This window comes from Gigantopelta aegis, chromosome 2 (genome assembly GCF_016097555.1).
Source record: "Gigantopelta aegis isolate Gae_Host chromosome 2, Gae_host_genome, whole genome shotgun sequence".
NCBI classification, from domain to species: domain Eukaryota; kingdom Metazoa; phylum Mollusca; class Gastropoda; order Neomphalida; family Peltospiridae; genus Gigantopelta; species Gigantopelta aegis.
Window position 1 is genome coordinate 50,131,126 of NC_054700.1, and position 14,454 is coordinate 50,145,579.

A 14,454-nucleotide genomic window follows, 5' to 3' on the forward strand; every position below is an offset into this window, starting at 1 on the left:
CAGGCATTAAAGGTGCTATATGTCAAAGTTGTACTAATGGGGCTTAGGAGTTCTCGCTAAACCTTTCTTCTTTTTTTTAAACACCACAAACAGTTAACACGAACAAAGGATGATGATGAGATGAATAGTGAAGCCTCAGTATTTCCATTTCGGTATGAGACTACTTGACAGGGCCGTGCTCTACGCTTGCTATCATTTGAGCTATCTTGGTATCACCCGAGCCCGGGGTACATGGAACCTGCAATGCATGTGGGGTCATACACTTGGGAGACACATGCATAATCGCACCCGTGAAGTCTGTGAAACTTGGTGTATGTGGCCTTACACCTACCCATTGAGCCTAGCGGTGCACTCACTCTGGGTTGGAGCCGGTACTGGTATGAAAAATCCTCCCTTGCCTCAGGTGGGATACGAACCCAGTACCTACCAGCCTCAAGTTCGATGGCATGCATATTTATTAATTTTTGGTTTGAAAAATCAAGTTTATATATTTAGCAATATGCCTTTAACAAATTACAATCAAATAATTCCATTTACTTGTAGAACTTTTTATCTTCAGTGTGTCACACACATTAACTAGTGACATCACTATTTTTGCATACACATTAAACACACATTTTGTTTCCAATAATTCTTTGCAGACAACTGACAGAAACAAGATGGTCACATGACCATGCTATATTTAGCCACAAATTATCGGGAAATCCCTCTTGTCGTCCAGTACAAGACTTATAAAAAATACATTATTCTTGAGCTGATTATACAAAATACATTATTCTTGAGCTAATTATGGAAAGATTATGCTTGGACCTATTAATTTGTAGTTATTTATTACAAATAGATGTCAAAATAATGAAATGCTGTAGTTTCAACTTTGACATAGGATCTTTAAAGAATAAATAAATATTAGTGGTAGAACGTCTGGGATTTGTCATTCGTTCCAATTTTAAAATAAAGAGGAGACCACAAGATTTTGTTTCTCTTTCTCCGATGATAATCAGGAAATTGGTTCTCTGTCCTAAAAGGAACAAATGTAACAACACTAATTAAACATTTTGGATGAACACAGTATTTATTTGGGGGGGTTTGTTGTGGGGTTTTTTTTCCACTTTTGTTTCAAACTAAGCAACTGACAGTTCAGCTTTATCTTTAGGTCATAATTTGGGGAAATATAGACTCATTTACAACCGGGCCATAGCTAGGATTTTATTTGTTTGGGTTTTTTTTTTTGGGGGGGGGGGGGGGAGGGCAACTGAGTAGTTAATAGTCTACAACTCCTTAAACGGTTAAGAACAGAATTTTCTTTAAGCTTCTATAGTCCCCCCCTCCCCCCTGCTTGCTACGGCCCTGTACAACTGTTATGCAGTTGATACTTTTTCTATACTTGTATGTCACCTATTATATTAACCCAAATTTGATTATACATGTATATAATCATGTTGGTATTTAAATGTTACAATGCCTGCCAGCTCACGTGCACAAATAATCACATAAAGGTCTAGGTGTCTTCCATGCATATTCTGGGAATTTGAATATATTATGAATTATTGTGAACAACAAATCATACTAATGGTATAAAACTATATTCTTTACTTACTGTTAGAATGGCGGGTTTCACGTGATATACATGTACCTTTAAACTTCCCTACAATTTGAAATTTATGAAATACTTTAATTTGAAGCAAGAAAAGGCAAATATGTTATTTTTCAAACCATCACATGCAAGAACGCATGCATATACATACACATACACAATGTCTATCACACACACACACACACACACACACACACACACACACACACATACATACATATACACATATACAGTGAAACTCCTCTAAACTGGACACTCTCAGGACCAAGTAAAAAGTCTGGTTTTAAGAGGTATCCGGTTTAGAGAGGTTCTCTTCTGAACAGATATTTAAAAAGGGACTGAAAAATTTCCGGTTTTGAGGGAATTCTGGTTTACAGAGGGTCCGGTTGTGAGAGGTTTCACACACAGACACACACAGAGAGAGAGAGAGAGACAGACATAGAGAGGGGGGCACACCCACATAGAGAGAGAGACGGGGGGGGGGGGGCACACACACACAGAAAGAGAGGTACACACACATACAGAGGCACTCACAGAGAGAGAGAGAGAGAGGCACACACACACACACACACAGAGAGAGGGACACACACACACACAGAGAGTGAGACACACACACACACACAGAGAGAAAGAGAGAGGCACACACACACACACAGAGAGAGAGATAGAGGGAGGGAGGGAGGGAACGACTGACACACACAAACACACATATTGGTAGAATATGCAGCCTCTTTCTTCCATGTCTCTCTAGATCGTGTTAAAATATTTCAATAGACCCCACTAACAGGCACAAAGTAAACAATGTTCAAATTGGCAGGGATGTATGCTTGAAATATTCAGGGGACTGCATAACGGGAACATGGACTAATTAACTCACTGAAAGCCTTAAACCTGTGATACATACACGCACAGACACACATACACGCACGGACACACATACACACACACACACACACACACACACACACATACATACATACATACATACATACATATACACATACACATATACAGTGAAACTCCTCTAAACTGGACACTCTCAGGACCAAGTAAAAAGTCTGGTTTTAAGACGTATCTGGTTTAGAGAGGTTCTCTTCTGAACAGATATTTAAAAAGGGACTATGAAAAATGTCCGGTTTTGAGGGAATTCTGGTTTACAGAGGGTCCGTTGTGAGAGGTTTCACACACAGAGAGAGAGAGAGACAGACATAGAGGGGGGGGGGGGGGCACACCCACAGAGAGAGAGAGGGGGGGGCACACACACAGAAAGAGAGGTACACGCACACACACACAGAGGCACACACACAGAGAGAGAGAGAGAGGCACACACACACACACACACACAGAGAGAGGGACACACACACAGAGAGAGAGACACACACACACACACAGAGAGAGAAAGAGAGAGGCACACACACAGAGAGAGAGAGAGGTACACACACAGAGAGAGAGAGGGAGGGAGGGAGGGAGGGAACGACTGACACACACAAACACACATATTGGTAGAATATGCAGCCTCTTTCTTCCATGTCTCTCTAGATCGTGTTAAAATATTTCAATAGACCCCACTAACAGGCACAACGTAAACAATGTTCAAATTGGCAGGGATGTATGCTTGAAATATTCGGGGGACTGCATAACGGGAACATGGACTAATTAACTCACTGAAAGCCTTAAACCTGTGATACATACACACACAGACACACATACACGCACGGACACACATATACACGCACAGACACACACATACACGCACAGACACACACATACACACAAACATAATCTGAAAATAGCTACTTGCAAACATGAAAACACAAACATAATCTGAAAATAACTACTTGCAAGCATGAATATTTTAAAATTTGATAAATAAGAAAATAAATAAAATAAAAGGCACTTGAATATTTTAGGGGTGGGTCTCCTGGTTCTCCCTTGGATCCGTAATTAAAGGGGAAGGAGGGCGTTATGTCGTTAAGCAAACATTGAATTCTTTACATATACTTACTGTTTAACGCAAGTATCTGGTTATGGAGTTCACTTGTATTTCGCTTTGATGTTCCTGCAAATTAAAATAAATTCTAGGACTATTTTTGTATTTTTTAGAAAGTATAGCTCTAAAAGTATTAATCTATTACACAATGTTAACTGTTAATGCAACATTCTGATTACAAAGGTGAATGAGGATAACAGCAACTGGGGGGGATGCATTATTTGCCTGATCAGTTGGAGGGGTGGTGCTACTCTGTACATACCCCTCCCTTTGCTTCCGACATCTTTGAATAAAACAATTAAAATGTTTCAGTAAATGTGCCGAAAACATTTAGTATTTAAAAAAATAATAATCTAAAAACATTCACCTCTACGGGTCCAGATAAAATGTTATGTATGTAATCTATTCACCTACATATTAATTTTGTATAAATCGAAGAAAAGTAATACACTAAAAAGAAATTGGGGTCGGTCCTTTTGTCTTGGCATGGTCGGGTTCCCGAAACTGAATACATCAATCATAGGCTTAATAGAAAACCCCCAGATAAAGTTCATAGTGTGATTAACGCCATTTTTATTTATTTCGGTGCAAACGTTAAAATTATGGTCGTATTTCAACTAAATTGTCGCTATTTCCTTTCTTCCTTCATTTCTGATATTTATTCCATCTTATTTGAAAAAGAAATATAAATACCTGTATAAAAAAATATATCAACTATCTTGCAAAACCTATTGCAATACGGGTTTGTCCATATCGTTGCACCTCTATTATTATGTTATATATATATATATAGGCCCATACTCGAAGCCAAAACCACCTACGGGTCGAGATGGATCGACATTGTCGACGAAATTTCAGACCTCCAAGAACTTCTGTGGATATGGAAAATATAATTGACTGGATCCACACACACACATGGTCTCTAAACGCACTACTGAAGGTTATATTTTCGGTGTGCGCAATTTTCATTAATTTTCCCATATTAATCTCATGACCTTCATTCAGTGACCGGCGTCGTGGTAGGCCATCGGTCTACAGGCTGGTAGGTACTGGGTTTGGATCCCAGTGGAGGCATGGGATTTTTAATCTAGATACCGACTCCAAACCCTGAGTGAGTGCTCCGCAAGGCTCAATGGGTAGGTGTAAACCACTTGCACCGACCAGTGATCCATAACTGGTTCAACAAAGGCCATGGTTTGTGCTATCCTGCCTGTGGGAAGCGCAAATAAAAGATCCCTTGCTGCTAATCGGAAGAGTAGCCCATGTAGTGGCGACAGCAGGTTTCCTCTCAAAATCTGTGTGGTCCGTAACCATATGTCTGACGCCATATAACCGTAAATAAAATGTGTTGAGTGCGTCGTTAAATAAAACATTTCTTTCTTTCTTTCATTCAGTGTGTCATCAGATATATTCAGTTACTTTCATTTTTGTGATTAAAGAAATATTTACTTTTCTAAGAACAATTTTGTAAAGTCACAGAAACTTTTGGTGTCAAGTTAAAAAAATAAATCCGAATGGATTTTTACGTGAATCAGGATACATACGGGTTTAAAGTCACAGACCCTAATTTTTAAACACTACGGAATATTTTTCACTATTAGAACGGTTTTTGATAATTGAAATCAGATGTTACTTTGATTTTATTGCTTGCATTATCCATTTCCATACATCCAAAGTGTTTCTGGTTATCCTGGTGTTTTTAATACTACGAAATTAATTTTTCATATTATAATGCATGTCCCTCTGAGAATTAATGGTTATGGAGACTTAAGGGTATTTCCCCTGTTACAATGTCAGAGCATATTGTTTCAGTCTATTGTAACTTTATCCAAATGCGTTACAGGTTTGTTGATTGACCAAACATTGTGACCATCTTCACAGGTTAAAATTAGGGTCTACTACTTTAACTTTATCAGATCAAGAAGAAGAAGTTTGTTTTGTTTAACGACACCACTAGAGCACATTGATTTATTAATCATCAGCTATTGGATGTCAAACATTTGGTAATTTTGACAAATAGTCTTAGAGAGGAAACCTGCTACATTTTCCCATTAGTAGCAAGGGATCTTTTATATGCACCATCCCACAGACAGGATGGTACATACCACGTACGGGCTTTGATATATCAGTTGTGGGTCTACTACTTTAACGAGTGTAATTCATCAGTTCAAGAAGAAGTTTGTTTTGTTTAACAACACAACTAGAACACATTGATTTATTAATCATCAGCTATTGGATGTCAAACATTTGGTAATTTTGTTATATAGTCTTATAGAGGAAACCCGCTACATTTTTCCATTAGTAGCAAGGGATCTTTTATATGCACAATCCCACAGATATGATAGCACATACCACAGCCTTTGATGTACCAGATGTGGTGCACTGGATGGAGCAAGAAATAGCCCAACAGGTCCACCAGAGGGGATCGATCCCAGACCCAATCATGCATCAAGCGAACGCTTTACCACTGGGCTACGTCCCACCACTCACCAGTTCAAATTCAGAATAACGTACCTAGCAGGTGTTCGTTTGTCTGTTTCAGACATGACATCTCCGTATCCAATCTCTGAATCCTAACTTGTTGTTCTGCCATTTCCTGGTTGAACTGAGCTCTCATAGACTTTAATTGTGCGTCGTGGTATGCTTGCTCACCTGTTTTGGAACAGAGAGGAACATACGAAATATTTAAGAAAAACAAAACGAAAAAATCAAGCAAAGAAACAACAGTAGTTAGGGCCTAACATAATTTAGGTTCATTTATACTTATTTTCGTGCTTTTATTCAATTAATATGTGGGCACGCTGTCCTGGGAACACATACACCTCAGCTATCTGGGCTGTCTGTCAGGGCAGTGGGTTGCTTGTTATAGAGGTCTGTGGTTAGTGAGGGAGAAATCGGAGTTGTTGCCTTACATCTACCCACTGATTCATTGATTCATGATAACATTCCTTCAAAATGGATCTTAAAATGTTCAAATGACATTGATAATTTTAATAGACACAAAACAGGTGCGGATCCAGGATTTTTTAATAGAGGGGGCCCAAAACCCGTTGTTGGTTTTATAAACTGAATTTAAAGGTCCTTGACAGTTGGACAGCTTAAGTTTGCTTCTTTTTTTTTGTTAGTGTGTATTCTGCAATATATATTGTTTGACCAAAAATAAGGGGACCGGGTTCTTTGGGAGTCGCCTGAATCCACGCCTGCAAAACCTAATGGATTCAAAGTGAACAAAATAATTTAAACTACATTTAATTAAAAGGACTGTCCTGAGTTTGCAGCCATTGTAAGGTGTTTGTGATAAAAGAGCCTTGTTGGTGACTACTATTTCATACTAAATATATTTTCCTATTTAGAATACCAGTGTCTGTATATCGAATGCATTTGCGGTGGTATACTAATGTTTGTAGGACTCGGTTTTTACTTTAATTCATGATATATATTTTTTCGTAGGTATTATTGGGGAGGTAAAGTCCAGTTTGGGCTACTACAAGCATTAGGACAACTGACACCTTGTAAATACAGACGCTGATATTTTAAATAAGAAAATGTATTTAATTTGTATGTTACATCATGAAAATGGCTATATTGGTTGGAAACATTTTACAATGGTCGTAAATTCGGGATTATCCCTGAATATTAGTGTTCCATGCTGTGTTCAGTATATGCCTATACATACGTCGTAACTGTTCCAATCCCCTGTTGAGACTTTCTGTCATCAGTCGACTTTGGTTCTCACGAGCCTGGGACTGAGCGGTAACATTCGCCATTTGTTCTAAAACAGAAAAAGCAAGGTCGAAGGTCAAGTTGTTTAACGTGCACATTCTGATCAAGCTGTTATTTCATTTCATTTCAACGTAGTGGGAACACACCTCAGTTATTTGGGCGGTCTGTCCAAAAAAAAGTTTGTTTTGTTTAACGACATCACTGGAGCACATTGATTAATTAATCATCGGCTATTGGATGTCAAACATTTGGTAATTCTGACTCGTAGTCATCAGAGGAAACCTGCTACATGTTCTCTAATGCGGCAAAGGATCTTTTACATGCACTTTCCCACAGACAGGATAGCACATACCACAACCTTTGACCAGTTGTGAACGGCGTCGTGGTTAGGCCATCGGTCTACAGGCTGGTAGGTAACTGGGTTCGGATCCCAGTCGAGGCATGGGATTTTTAATCCAGATACCGACTCCAAACCCTGAGTTAGGGCTCCGCAAGGCTCAAAGGGTAGGTGTAAACCACTTGCACCGACCAGCGATCCATAACTGGTTCAACAAAGGCCATGATTTGTGCTATCCTGCCTGTGGGAAACACAAATAAAAGATCCCTTGCTGCTAATCGGAAAGAGTAGCCCATGTAGTGGCGACAGCGGGTTTCCTCTCAAACTCCGTGTGGTCCTTAACCATATGTCTGACGCCATATAACCATAAATAAAATGTGTCGAGTGCATCGTTAAATAAAACATTTTTTTCTTTGTCCAGTTGTGGTGCACTGGTTGGAACGAGAAAAGACCCAGTTAGTTGAATGTATCCACAGAGGTGGTTCGATACTACGCCGCAAGCACCTCGAGCGAGCACTCAAACGACAGCTAAATCCCACTCCTGTCTGTCGAGGACAGTGGGTGACTTGTTAGAGGTCTGTGGTTAGTGAGAGAAAGAAAGAAAGAAATGTTTTATTTAACGACGCACTCAACACATTTTATTTACGGTTATATGGCGTCGGACATATGGTTAAGGATCGCACAGATTTTGAGAGGAAACCCACTGTCGCCACTACATGGGCTACTCTTTCCGATTAGCAGCAAGGGATCTTTTGTTTGTGCTTCCCACAGGCAGGATAACACAAACCATGGCCTTTGTTGAACCAGTTATGGATCACTGGTCGGTGCAAGTGGTTTACACCTACCTATTGAGCCTTGTGGAGCACTCACTCGGGGTTTGGAGTCGGTATCTGGATTAAAAATCCCATGCCTCGACTGGGATCCGAACCCAGTACCTACCAGCCTGTAGACCGATGGCCTAACCATATCACCACCGAGGCTGGTATGGTTAGTGAGAGAGTAGTTGCCATATACCCACTGATTCATTGATTCATGATAACATTCATTCGAAATGGATCTTAAAATGTTCAAATGACACTGATAATTTCAATACGCGCGGATCCAGGATTTTTTAATAGAGGGGGCCCAAAACCTGTTGTTGTTTCGTAAATAGAATTTAAAGGTCCTTGACAGCTGCACAGGATAAGTTTGCATTTTTTTTTTTAGTGTGTATTCTGCAAGATGTATTGTTTTACCAAAAATAGGGGGGACCATGTCCCTTGGTAGCCACCTGTCTGTATATATCGAATGCATTTGTGGTGGTATACTAATGCTTGTAGGACTCCGTTTTTACTTTAATTCGTGATATATACTTTTTCGTACGTATTATTGGGAGGTAAAGTCCAGTTTGGGCTACTACAAGCATTAGGACAACAACTGACACCTTGTAAATACAGACACTGATATTTTAAATAAGAAAATGTATTTAATTTGTATGTTACATCATCGAAAAAGGCTCTATTGGTTGGAAACATTTTACAATGGTCGTAAATTCAGGACTGTCCCTTAATATTAGTGTTCCATGCTGTGTTCAGTATATGCCTATATACGTTGTAACTGTTCCAATTCCCTGTTGAGACTTTCTGACATCAGTCGACTTTGGTTCTCACGAGCCTGGAACTGAGCGGTAACATTCACCATTTGTTCTAAAACAGAAAAAGCAAGGTCGAAGGTCAATTTGTTTAACATGCACATTCTGATCAAGCTGTTATTTCATTTCATTTCAACTTACTGAGAACATACCTCAGTTATCTGGGCGGTCTGTCCATGCAGGACTGCATGCATGGGTTAACTGTCAGTGGTTAGTGAGAGAGAAGAGGGTGTAGTGGCCTTACACCTACCCACTGAGTCGTTAAAACTCGCTCTGGTTGGGAGCTGGTGCCGGGCTGCGAACCCTGTACCTACCAGCCTTATGTCCGATGGCTCAACCACGATGCCACTGAGGCCGATCAAAGAAAGAAATGTTTTATTTAACGACGCACTCAACACATTTTATTTACGGTTATATGGCGTCAGACATATGGTTAAGGACCACACAGATTTTGAGAGGAAACCCGCTGTCGCCACTACATGGGCTACTCTTCCTATTAGCAGCAAGGGATCTTTTATTTGCGCTTCCCACAGGCAGGATAGCACAAACCATGGCCTTTGCTGAACCAGTTATGGATCACTGGTCGGTGCAAGTGGTTTACACCTACCCATTGAGCCTTGCGGAGCGCCCACTCAGGGTTTGGAGTCGGTATCTGGATTAAAAATCCCATGCCTCAACTGGGATCTGAACCCAGTACCTACCAGCCTGTAGACCGATGGCCTGCCACGACGCCACCGAGGCCGATCAGATATTGAGAGAGGAAACCCGCTGTCGCCACTTCATGGGCTACTCTTTTCGATTAGCAGCAAGGGATCTTTTATATGCACCATCCCACAGACAGGATAGCACATACCACGGCCTTTGTGGTGCACTGGCTGGAGCGAGAAAAAGCCCAATAGGCCCACTGACGGGGATCGATCCCAAACTATATAGCTGACCGCGCCTCAAGCGAGCCCTTTACCACCGGGCTACGTCTCACCCTCTAATGGAAAAGATGTGGGAATTTGGGAGAAATTTGTGTTGGGTAGGCTAGTGCATGCACTGGGCTCAGTATGTGGTTAGAACGAACCATCTGCTGAGGCTAAAACCCTTCTCTCTTTGTTTTTACAGTGAAGTATTTGGCTATTCATATAATTGTCCAGAGGTGTCATATAGGTTCATATTCGAACACCTTCCACGTGTTGTTTTATATTTTGTTAACTTATAGCCGGTATGTTGTTAACTTCATTTCATTTGTGTTTTATTCCCCTGAGGAAGTTTAAAGTTTTTAAACGAAACATTGGGATTAGTAAGATAGTTTTTAAGACAATTTTAATATATATATATATATATATATATATATATATATATATATATATATGTCACAAGTCAAGGGTAATCTGATTTTAATTGTATGAAAGAGAATATGTGGTTATATATTTTATAACATTTTTTATCATTTATACGGTATTTTAATTTATACGAATGAGAGAAGCATGAAGTATGAGTCATAGCTTGTATCTCACACGTGAAGCTGTCTTTAATTAGCAAGGTAACAATTTGTATTATTGTAGCTTGTGGTATGGGTGAGTGATAGATGAGTGATAAGCTGACTGGGTGAATATAGTGTGGAACTGGGTTATTGAGTGGATGATTTGTCATTAATCGCTGAGAGAGAATCATTGAACATTCAGTTTGGGAAAGACTTGGTAGAAGTGTAAGAGACTTTGTGGAAGTTCGGGTTATTGTTTAACCGTAAGTAAATTAAATATTTTACACATGTATTGTGTTACAGAGGTGTGACATTTGAATGTTATTTTGGTCTGTATTTAGTTTGCTATATTAAATGTATATATTTAGCAAATGCTCAGTGTAACTTGTGAAATGCGGACATTGTGTAAAGTAATGAAATTGTTTGCTATATGTATGTATGTGTTTATTAAATGTATAATGTGAATTGAATTATGCACATGAAGTAAGTTGTACGTGTTATTAACGTATACGTTGTGAAACCTGTATAATGTGGACATGTGTGAAATGATGAAAATGATTGATGTATGAAGGGTATTTAATATTGAGGTTTTGCATGATAGTAATGGAGTGTATATTGTTTACAGCAGCTTGTGTGGTATCTGTTGAGACCAACAACGGGATGAGCAGCGAGGGGCAATGTTAGAGTTTGACCAGGTGATTGGGCTGCGGAATTATGTGAAGAAGGGACGAGGAAACTGACGTTGATGTTAATTCATGGAAGTTGGGTACAGCTGAAGTGGAAATTGAAGTTCCACATGTGGGCTACTTATTAGCCATGATGTTGTGGTGGTGAATAACAAGTGTATTGTTATTGTGCAGCAGAAACATATTGTGTAAATATGGCTGTAGTATTTAGAGCTGATCTGAAATGGAGGGTGCTAACTAATGTTAGTACATAATTTAGTTAGAACAATATATGTATATAAAAGTTGATCACGAGGAAGTGAATCATACGGATTGTGTTATGAACTGAAACATTGTATATTGAACTGTGTGGTTTTAGTATATTATTTTGTGTGTTGTGATACGTGATATTTTTATATGAAATTATGTGTAAAGTGGTGATAATGTATGTTTATTATATATGAGAAGTGTGAGTGTTGAGGGAGTGCTGGTGATTAGTGGTGTGTGAGAGGGATATAATTAGGGTTAATAAGTAGGAGTGGAGAATGAATGTGATTGTTATTTGTGTGCTGTAAATAAATGTAATATAATTTATTTAGATTAGTGTTGTTTCTTTTAGTTATTCAATCACTTGTGACAATATATATATATATATATTGTTTACCTTTGAGTAATTCAAGTTCTCTTCCTTTGTTGGCTATCTCGATCTTCGTGTTTTGACCGTCTGACATCAGTTCTGTAATTCGCTGATCCGCTGCGTTCAGTTGTGCTACGTAGAAAGACATACAACTAAAGGTATCATATAGATTAGATTGGGTGTGGCGCATGCGTGCAGTCCGACTATTGCACCTGATGCGTTTGCGGCTTGCGTTTTCTGTATATAAACCATATAAGATTATTTGATTACGGCTGGCCGCATGCATTTTGATGATGCATGCATCGCATTCTTCCAGTCTAGACGCTCTCATTGAAAGTAATGTATTTCTTTTTCCTTTGTTTTTTTTCTCTTTTCTTTTTTTATTTATCCGGACCGCAAACACGTGCCACATCCTTTACTTTACTGCCTTTACTGTTAATTCATGGCATTCATTCCAATACAATTCTAGTGGTGGATCCAAAACCTTTTCAATTTCCACATGTGTGGGCGGGATAAACTTAAAGGTTTACCGAGTTGAAGCAGTATATAGGTCTTATCTCCACATAACTGCAAGACATAGCCCAGTGGTACAGCATTCGCTTAATGCGCGGTCAGTTTGGAATCGATCCCCATCGGTGGACTGATTGGGCTATTTCTCATTTCAGCCAGTGCACCACGACTGGTATAGTGGGATATGGTGCATATAAAAGATCCCTTGCTACTAATGGAAACAAATGTAGCAGGTTTCCTCTCTATGACTGTGTCAAAATGACCGTATGTTTGACATCCAATAGCCGATGATTAATAAATCAATGTGCTCTAGTGGTGTTGTTAAACAGAACACATGGGCGTACATAGGGGGGGTTCGATGGGTTCGACCGAACCCCCCCCCCCCCCCCCCCCCCCCCCCTGAAATCGGGTATATATCGGGTATTGATTTTGGTTCTTACATACAAAATTATGTGGAGATAGAAGTTTGTTCCATGGGCGTACATAGGATTTTGAAAAGGGGGGTTCCAAAATAGATTGCAGAGATATTGGGCATATATTTCTATGTTGAGTAAACTGAAAGCTGAGCTACTACAAACACTAGGATGACCAAAATACATATTGAATATAAAAACACTGATATTCTAAACTAGAAAATGGTGGCATCGTGGTTAGGCTGGTAGGTACAGGGTTCGCAGTCTGGTACCAGCTTCCACCCAGAGCTAGTTTTAATGACTCAATGGGTAGGTGTAAGATTCCACTAGACACTTGTCTCTCACTAACCACTAACAACCACTAACCCATTGTCCTGGGCAGACAGCCCAGATAGCTGAGGTGTGTGCCCAGGACAGCGTGGTTGAACCGTAATTGGATATAAGCACGAAAATAAGTTGAAATGAAATGTATTTCATCTCCAATTTAAGACGTTAAAGGGACTGCCCTGAGTTTACGACTAACAGTGCCTTCTTGATGACAAACATTAAATATTAAAGATATGTTCCTGCATGTTTATAATATCAGTATCTCTATAAAGGTGTTTGATGTTGTGCTAATGTTTGTAGAAGCCCAAACCAGATTTTACCTTCCGATAATTTTGTACGTAGGAACAAAATATAATATATCTGCAACAAAACAAAACTATTTATAAAGCAAATTGAACCAATCTTCAAAAAACTTTTCGGTAATAAATCTCGCTTGAACCCGTACGCCATGATTTTTGGCATAAAACATAAGCCTGGAGATTATGCATCGCAGTTAGGAATTTTTCTTTGGAGTAAAGCGATAAGGGTAATATGGACAACTAGAAAATTATTAGAGGGCGATAAGCCATGTAATGAAATGGCACTTTTCAAACATTTAGTTTATTCAAGGGTTGAAATAGAATTTTTTGCCGCCTTAGAGCGGCCCAACAAAAAAGAAAAATTCTTAAGACACTGGTGTTTCAAGGGGGTCATTGCCTTGTGCAATGATGCCTTTGACATTACATATAAACTATGATAAAAAAATGGCAAATTGCACCAAATGTAGAAAAATAGACCTGGACCCCCCGGCTTGTAGCTTTGGGGGCCAGGTCCGCAAACCAGGATTATATATTGTAAATACACATCATCTAAGCCATATACACTAATCACAGTAAAGAAAACAAAAATACAAACATGCACTAGTTAAAATGTATATTATTTTGAAACAAGCACTGACACTTATATGTATATCTTTATTGGCCACATTCAAGGAGAACCTGGTTTATTGTAAATAGGGAGGTCTTTTCTGAAATAAATGGGGCACCCGGCATGTTCGGGACCTGCCTGAAATGTTAAAAAACAAAAAAATAAAAAATAAATTAAAAATAAATAAAAACAACAACACTAGCACAAGACCACAAACACATTGGATATACAGACACTGGTATTATTCTAAA

The 14,454-nt window shown here is 39.2% G+C and overlaps 1 protein-coding gene and 1 long non-coding RNA gene across 2 annotated transcripts in view; one reads left to right on the plus strand and one right to left on the minus strand.

The window, feature by feature from the left end:
- LOC121386644 (myosin-6-like) overlaps nt 1-14,454 on the minus strand; it is a 97,876-nt gene that overhangs the window by 63,725 nt on the left and 19,697 nt on the right. The gene's annotated exons all lie outside the window — the stretch shown is intronic.
- LOC121386651 lies at nt 10,814-12,004 on the plus strand. The gene is made up of 2 exons (XR_005959680.1): nt 10,814-11,008; nt 11,371-12,004. It is a non-coding gene; the product is annotated as an uncharacterized LOC121386651 (long non-coding RNA).